Genomic DNA, 11281 nt, shown 5'->3' with positions numbered 1-11281 from the left:
AAGGTGGCATTTCTAGATTGAAGTGTCTAAAGATCTCTAACAAGGCCACTCCTAACATCATGATTAAATCCTCTAAAAAGGTCACACCTAACAGTGTGTTATGTAACCTTTAACAGGGTTTACTCCTAACAGGGCTCACTTCAAAAGAGTAAAAATTAGTAACTGGTTGCAATTGTTGGTTTTTAATAAATTGGGTTTCCACATTAAATTTTGGTGTCACTTGTTATTTCTTTTATATGTATGCAACTAAGTTAAGTAAGGTTAATCACAGATAATATCCTAAAGATTTGCATGTTAAGCATTTGTCGAGTTACAGCATTTACCAGTGTAAACTGAGTACCTGTGTGTTTACCGAGCATTAGTATTTTCAGTAAAGTTTGTGTTCTATGTTGACATCTATGGGATCTGGGATTTATTTTATTGGCAATTGATTCACCCTTCCCCTCTTAGTTACACCTCTTATATTTCCAACACAAGTGTTATCACAATTATTCAAACACACTCATCGACTAGGTCCTTTCCCCTAGATGTTGCAAGTAATGGTTGGTGAAATATTGGTTATCTTCAAATGATTATTTGACATTTGTTATTTAAAATTTGTACTAAATCTAGTTGTGAGATCTATTGAATGTATTAAAAAAATTGAATCTATGGTGAATGAACCAAGAAAGATAATTGTTCTTCACCTTGACTAGTGGATAAAGAAGAAAGCAAAATACTAATGATAGGTTCTAACCTTCTTTGATTAGAATCATTTAATCATGGGTTCTTGAAGGATTAGCTTGTAGATCAAGCTTGGAGTTTTTAAAGTAGTTTTTATGTTATAAATTCTCGTAGACCACTTGAAAATGTAAGTTTGGGACCTAGAACTTGACATATTCTTACCATAGATGAGAGTTGTAGTTTTGACACCTTGTATATCTTACTTATGACTTGATGTTATCTTAATTGTTGAGTACTAGAGATTATTTGTGTATTATTACAATATACTTGGGATGTAAGTATTGATGCATTTCCTTTTTATAGTACTCAAGTAAGAATTATGCATATCATGTGGATGATTATTGGATATGACTTATACAATTTGCATTTTATTGTAATATTGTATCGTGGAAGGTAATGTAAGTCCATGAAAGGTTAATTCAAATAGTCTAGATGGTCTAGTGGTGGAGAGATAATGGTGGGCTCAAGTCCTCCTTGGACTAGAGTGAAATGCATGGGATATTGGAGGATTAGCTTGTAATTTGAGCTTGGAGTTATTCAAGTACTTTTTATGGTGTAAATTCTTGTTAGACCACATGTAAATATAAGGTTGGTCTACAATCTAACATATTCTTAGGCCATGACTAGGTGGCAACCTATTTGCACTTATTTCTAGTATTTTTATGTTAAGTGTGTTATGTTTATACTCTTAAGAGGTGCAATTCTTGTGGTACACCTATTTTTAGCATGGATGAGAGTTGTAATTTTGATCCCTTGTATATCTTAGTTATCAAATGATTTTAACTTAAATGTTGAGTACTAAGAGAAGTAACTATGTATTATTACAATGTACTTGAGATGCATGCATCGATGTATTTCCTTATTGTACTATTCAAGTGGGAGTTATCCATATCATATGGTTGCTTATTGGGTATTACTTGTATGGCTTGTAGATTATTATTATTATTATGATATCATATCATTGAAGGCAATACAAGTTGATATAATGTTAACTCTACAATTCGAGTTGATCTAATGGTGAAAAATTTTATGTTACTAAAAGAGGAGTGACAATTCTAGAAAAACTAAGATGTGGGCGCCTTGTTAAGTGTCTCACAAGAAGTATCATCCCATATTATTAATTAAGCCAGTATAAAAGCTTCACTCCTTTCCTTCAACAAAACCTGTTTAAGACCCTTAAATAATAAATATAAAATACTTCCATATTACTAAATACACTAGAATAATAAACTATAAAAACTTATTTCCTTTCCTTCAAAGACAAGTGTGAGAAAGAGAGCACAAGAGGGGGACCAAATTGGAAGCCTTCTTGTCGAGCACGGAAAGGAAAAGGCAGGGGTATGCCAAGAATAAGATGGGCAACAACAGCACAAAGAGCAAGGAGGCAGGTAAAGTTGGCGGTTTCCCAAGCGGAGGGACCCACCCACTTTATGACGCGGCAGCCATTTCTGCCATTGTAGGGGAAGCATGCATTGGATGGAGTGAAACATAATTCTACCACCACATGGGCGGGTCCCAAAACCCATGTCATCCAACAAACCCCACGCCAAAATTTAAAACCGCAACAGTACTGAACTACTGCATCGCCATTATTAACATTTCTATACCACACAGCCTGGCGCACTAATAATCCCGCCCTTCTTATTTATTCTTCAAGTCCGCTCGGTTTCTTGGCCTTCGTATTCTTTACTGGTTTATTCCTCGCAGCTTTAGCGGGCTTCAATGGCGGCAGCGGGAACGCAGATAGCGGCAGTTTTGGTTACTGCGTGTATTATTGTGTTGGCGGCAGATGCACAGCTGGCGTCCGACTGGATGTCCGACGCGGCATCCTACGGTCACGCTGGCTCTTTTGATCTCGCCATCGAATCCGAGGGAATCCAAAGCTGTGTGGGCGATTGTGGCGAAGAAAGGGTTGGGCATGGGAGGATTCTGAGGCCAGTGCATTATTACATTAGTTATGGCGCCCTTGCAGCGAATCGGGTGCCATGTCCTCCACGCTCCGGGAGATCTTACTACACTCCCAACTGTTACAAAGCCAGTGGACCCGTTAGGCCCTATCAGAGGGCTTGTTCTGCTGTTACGCGTTGTTATAGAGATACTAGCTAGGCTTTAGTTTTCTCTTTGAGATTTCATGAGCTGAGAGGCTGAAGATTTTTTTGTTTCCATCAATGGTAGTGTGTTTATTAAAGTACTGTTTTTTTTGTAGATCCTATTTGTCGCAAATCCTATGGTACTTGTAAAGATTGCTGCCTAATTTGGTATGGGATGTAAATATCTTATTGGGTGGTGGTGTTCTTTTTTCAGAAATGATTACATGGTTTTAGCAATGTCTGTCTATTGCGTATTGCTTATGATTGTGCTGTTTTTTAGTTTACAACTATCTGTTTTTGAAAGCAATTGTGTCTTTTTTCATTGAAGCGTCGAATCACAATGCTGATCGTTTACCGGATTGAGAAAGGAGAAAAACGGTTCATTGGTGCATTCTTCTTTGAATCGACATTTTGGATCCTTTGTCAGAATTAAGAGACACTGAGTTTTAAAAATAACAACATACGGTAAATTATTAGCGAGTCTGGTAATGGTTTTTGTCTTTTAATACTTTTAATTATTATTGTTCAAAGAGTAAATTTTTTTTTTTTCAAATTAAAATATATTCAGTTGGAGTAGGTCTGAGATGGGTGACCTCCCGTGAAGTTCCAGCGAGCATCACCTAGATCCAGTTGAGTGCTAAGTGTTCCATTTATTGTCATGAGAGATAATTCATGTGTGAATCACTACTCATGATACATTGGTCAATAAGTTTGACTTATAAACTACAATATCACAAATTGACTTGTTATGGAAAATATCTCTCATCAATTGATGGGCTTAACGGGCTCTAATGAATGGTTCATAAGGCACAACACTTGGTGACAGCTTTGCAAATGAGGTTGCAAGGGGAGTAGGTTTAATCATGGTGGAAACTCCGTAGTTAAGCGAGCTGGAGTAGTACTGGGATGGGTGAGCTACTAGGAATGGGTCAATGAGTTTGACTCAAAAACTACACAAATTGTGACAGCAATATCACAATTTGACTTGTTGTGGAAAATATGTCCTACTTATCAAAATAGATGTATTAATAGTCGATTACACATGTATTAATGGTAGATCATTTTTTAGTTGTTTTGGTAGATGATTGACTCATTTGTGCACCATAAATACTAGCATTTTTTGAGTGAATAACGCATCAACATAATAGGTATTAGGCCAGCATTTTGAAATGACAGATTTTAATCATTTTGAAAATCAGTAAATACCCAAAAACTGAAACCTTGCCGATAAGAGCTTCACTCATCTATTAAAATACACCAAAAAAATTTACTATTTGAAAAATTTGAATTATAAGTACTCAAAGTTAGTCCAAACAACTAGTAAATGTTCTCCTACAATAGATTGTTAAAAAACTACCTGTTCTAAATTTGTCTACATTTAAGTATTCAAATCACACTCACTGTGTGTACATTGCTGATATCTATTGGAAATGCTTTTACCGGCATCTTTCTTTAATTAAAGATGTGTTTTTTTAATCAATAAAAGAGGATTATCACTAAAAACTTTTGGACTACGGTAACTGGAGGGATTCCGAAAAACCGTACAAGAGTAATTGGTGAATTTAATCACCGAACAATAGAGTACGAGCATTTTTAACACTTACTGAGTTTAAAAGCGAGTGGTAAAAATAAGATATTTCGGTGGCATTCTAGATGAAGTGTATGGACCATTTTTAATAAGGTTTGAGTTTGGAATTTCCCTCCCATATTCCGAAGCATAATGAGGATTCAGAGGTGGGGCCTTACAGAACGATAAGAGCAAAGGGAAAAGCTGTTGCTCACACAGTGACAGAACAACTAAAAATGTCAGTGCAGTTTACTGAATTTGGTAAGGACAGACACGGATGGATGCAACAGCAGTAGTAACATACAAACCAAGTCCACGACGAGAATCATTTGTTAGCCCTCTCCTATCAAAGATTGAGTGGCTTTTCAATGGTGAAAATTCCCTCCCATCTTTTACTCTCATGGTATATTCGTAGAAGAGATAATAAATTCAAAATTTAGAGTGGTTTAAGCATGTACATTTCAAAGAAGTTGCAAGGTAGTCTTATATTGATTTGTACATTCATATTTAGATTATCAGTTATAGAATTTTATAAAAGATTTTTTTCATCGTTTTTAATTTCTATTTTGATGAATAGTCTCTTTCTATTAATAAATTAATACGTTTTTAAATTTTAAGAAGCTAACGTATATTGAAATTTAAAAGAAAAAATAACTTTAAATAATAAAATCTTTAGATTTTATTTTTTCAATCATGAGAAATCTTTATTATTATTTTTTTATGTTGGATTCTAATTTTAATGAAGTTTGAATTATTGTTTGAGCTTTTATGTTCACTAGTGGTGGGTTAGATTGAGATAGTCGATTTCATTTAATTTAATGGTCTTGTACTCACAAAGGTTGTCAATCGCTATAGGAGTGCACTAACTATTTAATCATTATGAAATCTAATGACTGACAATTCCTTTGTCCAATATATGTTCATTGCATATCATAGGAGAGTTCTTTTTCTTTTTCTTTTTCTTTTTCTTTTTCTTTTTCCCTAAGGGGTTAAGTTGTATTTTATGAGCTCTTTGTTTGTTATTTTATGTCCGTTAATGGTGGCAAGGATTGAGATAGTTGATCTCAATTTAAAAGAAGGGCCTCATGCAAACAAATGTTGTCAATTTGTATAAAATACACACTTGAGTGTGTCAACCACTTGATCATTATTAAATCTAATGATCAGCACAACTCTTTTGTTGAATAAATTCATTGCATTATCCTTATATAATTGTTTACTAACATAAATTGATTTGTTCAACATGCATTATAATGATCATAATTGAATATAAAGGCCTTACAAGTGTTCCACTATTATAGTTAAGTTTGATGTCTTAATCCAAATTACATCATCATTGTAATTGATAATGCATCCAAATTATTTTAGTAGCAAGATAAATGTTTGATAGACAAATAAAAACTATCTATTAACAAGAGTTGTTTTCAGTTGGAGTCTTGCTCAATGGAAATAGTTGGAGGAAGGCTTAAAGAATAAATCAACATTAATACGTCCTAAAAATGGTGTCTCTTTCATATTTATAGAGTCAAGAAGGGTTTGGAGTGGCTGCTTGATACCAATGTTTATACTTTATACAACTTGGAGCACGATGATTTGGCTAATGGTCTTTGGGGCACCATGCCTTCGTTGAGTGAGAGGCCATCATGAATCTATTTTCCATTTTATTCACTCCTAAAGCATACTACGATGAGAATAAAATAATAGAAAATAAATAAACTAATATAATTTTTCTTTCTTTACAAGTTACTCTGTTTTCCATTGTAAATAAATTTGGCACATAAAACAATACCTAGGGCTTTGCGTCCCTGGAGAGCTATTTTTTGATCCTTCAAAGTGATCAACAAAAATAGTAAATTGTAATCTCCATCACATAAGCTTTCCCATGCATAAGTTGAGATGACATAATTGACTTTTTCTATATGCATAAACATAAACTAGGCCTTAAATATGATAGTGGGTACTATATTAGAACGTAATTATCAAATTTATTAGGGTCTATCTCATAGTCATATGAAAATAGAGTTCAAGGGATCTTATAGTTATGTAAATAGTTATGTAGTTCTACAAAAATGCATTGCAAATGTCACAACAGTTGGAAATAGTCAAAAAGAAAATTGTCGACGTTGTATACACATGGTTCTATCCTCAACATGTTACTATTTTTAATACTATTTCATTTATTTTTAAATGTATCCTCAACTTAGATCTTAAAGAAAGGACTATGATATATTACTTACCCTTCCATAATGATTTTTTAGTGGCATTAATTCAAAATGTTATGCATTTTAGAAGTTTTCATAATTATATCTAGTGTCTAGTCAAATCATGATTTCCTTGTAATTGTAAAGATGACACAAAGAGAGCTTCTGCATTATAAAACCTTTTAGTTTTGAATAAAGATTTTTAACCATATGAAAATAGTCCTAATGTTGAACATTTGGGAAACAATTAAACTCATAACATTATATTATTTAGCTAAGAAGACTCCACAGTCATAATTCCCGTAGTAATAGATCAATGCAAAAATAAAAAATCATTACATATAGTTTGGATAACCATTTCATTGGTAGAGAGGAGGGCTAGTCTGGTAAGCATTGTTGGGAAGAAGGGACTATAGAACGACTAACAAAGCACTAGAAAATACCAACATATAATCTCCTACTTCAAATGTTTTAACAATCATTCAAAGATTTTAAAATGTAGGCATTACCCAAGAAGACATGGTTACATTGTCAAGTATAATAGATATTCCTAGGACATTAGGCTTACTGTGAACAATCAATGCATAAATACTCTAACAACATAAGTTTTATACAATTTTTCGTAAAATGAGAATTTAAATTTAGTACATCCATATGATATTTCGAATATGGGCATATAAAATTCAATATGGATATATAAAATGTTAAGATATTAAAAGTTAATACAAAGATGAGACATTTAGTTATGCATGTCACAATCTTCAGTTAGTTTTAGTGAAAATACCTCCTTCCCGTAGTCCAACCCATCTGGCGGCCATAGTCATAGCTATTTGTACACATCATTCTCGTGTTACGTAGATCCAAAATGTGTAACCCATTTTTTTGTGGTCTCAAAAGTTGAACATGAGTTGGTAATTTGTTCACATCTATATATTTGTCTCTATATCCCTCCAATACTCTATTCCAAAATTACATTAATCAATCATTCTGGTTTTTTTTTTTGTATAGGAGAAAACATTGAATATAATCCTTCCAATCAATACTTTTATATAAAATCCACATGACTATTCACCAACATATGCATGAATAGAAAAATGGTCAACACCATAATCTGTAGGTTGCTACACCCTTAAGACATATGTATCTACCATAGAATTTCCAACTATAATATCTCATAAGTTTTCATTACCATTTAGTGAATGTCCATTCCATGTTACAAACCTCTTATTTTGGTCTCAGCACTTGGAGGATGCTAAGAAAGGTTATAGAAATTTGCTTTACATCCTTAATTATTTGTTCTAGAAGATTGACGCAGGAGCATCCTGGGGGTAAGGACAATCTTTCATCACCTTTTTTTTTTTTTTTTTTTTTTTTTCTATCTTTTCAATAAGGGCTATTTGAGTGTAGCATTGATATTTGTAGAAACTTAATATTTTTAATAAATTGGTCATATGATCTCACAATGTTCTGATTTCACAAGTGGAGGTTCGTCCTACTTATATCATCTTGCTAGTGGAGCTTCATTGGCATATCATCTGTATTGTAGAAGTTATTGAGGTTTTTGGGTACACAATATTTGAGCTCAAATTTGAAGGCCTAAATGGCTCCAAAATAAGGTCAAACGTCAACTAATGGATGCTTACACAATCAACCATTATTGATCATGAGATGCCCTTTTTGAAAAGCATTTATGGTTGCAAATTGGAGTTGATATGCAAAAGTTATGGCCTCTAGAAGTTGGGCTACCTAAAAATATATATTTTAATTATTTTGAGACAACCTTATGTAATAAATATAAAAGTAATAATTATTTGGGGGTTTGGTCAACCTCAAGGGTTATAGATATAGGTCTAGTACCTTCCTCGACAATAGAAAAATGCCTATATAAGGAAGGCCCACAATGTTGTCTAGGGCAGTTCTGGGTGATATTTTGTGGCTCGATCTTGAATAACACTATAAAGAAAGCATCCATGTGGCTTTGCATGTTGTATTTCTAAAAATATGTAATTTTATATTTGTGGAGATAATAAGAAGCCCATTTTCTATTTTGTGCAAAAAATCTACTATTTCTCTATTTTTGTTGCATGTTTGTGGTATTAAGGGGAGCACCCTTTATCAAAGTTGCTAAAGTCTCTTTAATTAGCAAATCCAATTTGTGGCTATCTAGCTTATTTTTTGGACTAGTCAGGGACAATGCTTACAACATGGACACCATGTTTCAACAAAATCTAAAGCAATGGTAATGATTGTACACCAAATGGCTAGCAGTGTAAGGTTAATTAATGTAAATATAATGTATTTATCTATTGGAGCTTTTTGGTTATCTATATTGCTTAACAAAGTACCCCAAACATTTAAAGATAATCTTCAAACCGATGAACACAAACAAATGCAAATATTAATGGGTGCCCTTTGAAGATGGGAATCATTAGACAGAATTAGCCTCTTCTTATGAGCAACATGTTCAACTTGTACAAGGATAGACATGCATACCAATTTTTTACCTGGTTTAAAGTCTGAAGCATGAGACTGAGAAGTGTCAAAATCTTTAGAAAACTAGGTCTAGGGCTAGGTTGTAGACCGCCCCAAAACAAATTTAATATTAAAATAAAATGTTAGATTTCAATAATAAATCATTTAGAAGTTGGGAAGAGAAATGCACTGCATAATGATAACCATTAATGATATTTATTTAGAAATTGAAAATTGAATATAACAATTTGGAAAAACCAAATTATAATTTCCAATCTAGTCACCTTTCCATAAAATTTCTTATCTCTTTTTTTGTTTGTTTGAATCTCTTCAAGATTATGATCTTATGGAGAAAAATATTTAACGAATATATTTTCCTTGAAGAATTTTATTCAATAAAAATATCGTTGCAATTTTTTTACAATAAAATAAATAAATAAAATTGCCCAAGAAACCATTACATTTGAAAAGAGAAAAAAGACATTGAAGGAAAGGATTTTAACAACATCTATATATATATATATATATATATATATATATATATATATATATATATATATATATATATCTGTCTGTGTGTTTTTTATGAAAATTAAACCTTTGAATTTAAATCAAATATGTGTGCCTTCAATACGAGCACATAAGGAACACAAAGATAATCATGGGCAACCCAAACCATTCTCTCTAAAATGTTCCTATCATATTCTACTTGCTTTCTTACAACTATACTTAGAATACCATCTAGTTCTTGACTACTTATAAATAAAAGGCCTAACAAGAATTTTCAAGCTAAAACTCCACTTACAATATTAGTTGACAAGCTCTCGAATAGGAATTTCTAACACATTAAACTCATAAATTTGTAATAATATCATAATCAAAATTTCAAGATTATCTCTAGTCAAGAGCTAGAGCCTCTAATCTAGGAGGTCTTAGTTTAGAGTATAAGAGTATATGCATCCAATTTAAAGAAACTAAAATCATAGCTTTTGTCAAAGAGATTGACGATTACTACGTTTCTAGAGGTTGGCGATGATCGAAGGATAGCAATTGCATGCGGCCGTGCGTGAGGGTTTTGGTAGCTGGTTTAGCTTCCTCTGGACTATGCAAACGTGGGGAAATCTTCCCATTTCTCTGCAATCTGCTGTGATCTTTTGTAGCCGACAAAATTTTTTTGAGCAGGGTTTGATATTGTGGGAATTGTGGGAATCAATTTTTCTGAGTTTTTTCAATCATCTATATTTTTAAGTTTGTTTGTTGGGCTCTTATGGCCACGAACGGGGTCTTTAGGAGTCTCATTCTTGTTGGAGCCGGTTGTGATGGATCTACTCCTACGGTGAGTTCTCAGGAGAAAGAGCCATTTTATGTTAGTGAGCGTTAGAAGGTAAATAATGTTAATGGATGCTTTCCGTGTAGTTAGGATCGACCTGTGCTAGTTATTCCTCCGAAAGCAGTAATGGAAGATGTGGACTATTTGGCCACACATGTATTGATATGCAAGTTTCTCGGTATCTGAATTTCCCTATTAGCTCTGGAAGCCTGGATTCACCATTCATGGTAGGTGGAAGGTGATATGGATATTATGTTGGTTGCTAATAGCTACTTTGTGGTGAATTTCTCTTGCATGTTAGATCGAAACTAGGTCTTTAAGGGAGGCCCATAATTTTATAACCATGTTCGTCTTTTTGTTAAGCCCTAGCATACAGGGTTCAATTCTGCTGAGGATCTTCCTTCGAGGGTGCCTATTTGGGTCCACCTGCCACAACTTCCTTTGGAGTTCTAGCGTGAGGATATCTTGCGACAGATTGTTGTTATGCTTGGAAAGTTAATTGCTATAGCACATTAATCAACGGACAAAAAGGTTATTTCTTATGCCTGTATTTGTGTTGATATTGATTTAAATAATCCTTTGCCAGATTCTTTAGAAATTTGCCTAGGTTCTGCTTCTTGGATCCAATAGCTAGACTATGAATCTATTCCCTTCCATTGCCATATTTGTCATGCATATGGGCATTTACACCGTCAATGCCCTCGAGCCTCCAAAGGTAGTGGGACCCTTGCTGGGTTCTCTAGTCCAAGGATGGCCAATGATGGTAAGGGGAATGGTCATAATGTTAGTTCTGGAAAAGGCAATGTTCAGACTAATAGTACAGGAAAAGGGAAAGCTCAAATGAATACTTCAAGTCAGGAGCAAGGGACATCTAGCTCTTCTGGTCCTGATCAGGATG

The 11281-nt window shown here is 33.7% G+C and overlaps 1 pseudogene across 1 annotated transcript; it reads left to right on the top strand.

The window, feature by feature from the left end:
- The first annotated feature begins 2309 nt into the window (after nt 1-2309).
- On the top strand, nt 2310-3050 carry LOC149554208 (protein RALF-like 34 pseudogene; annotated as a pseudogene). Its single transcript, XR_016353228.1, has one exon. The product of XR_016353228.1 is annotated as a protein RALF-like 34 pseudogene (transcript).
- The last annotated feature ends 8231 nt before the right edge of the window (nt 3051-11281 follow it).

Source organism: Cupressus sempervirens, chromosome 6, assembly GCF_028749045.1.
Source record: "Cupressus sempervirens isolate cs-2001-9-10 chromosome 6, ASM2874904v1, whole genome shotgun sequence".
Taxonomy (NCBI): domain Eukaryota; kingdom Viridiplantae; phylum Streptophyta; class Pinopsida; order Cupressales; family Cupressaceae; genus Cupressus; species Cupressus sempervirens.
This window is presented reverse-complemented; position numbering and strand designations above follow the sequence as displayed.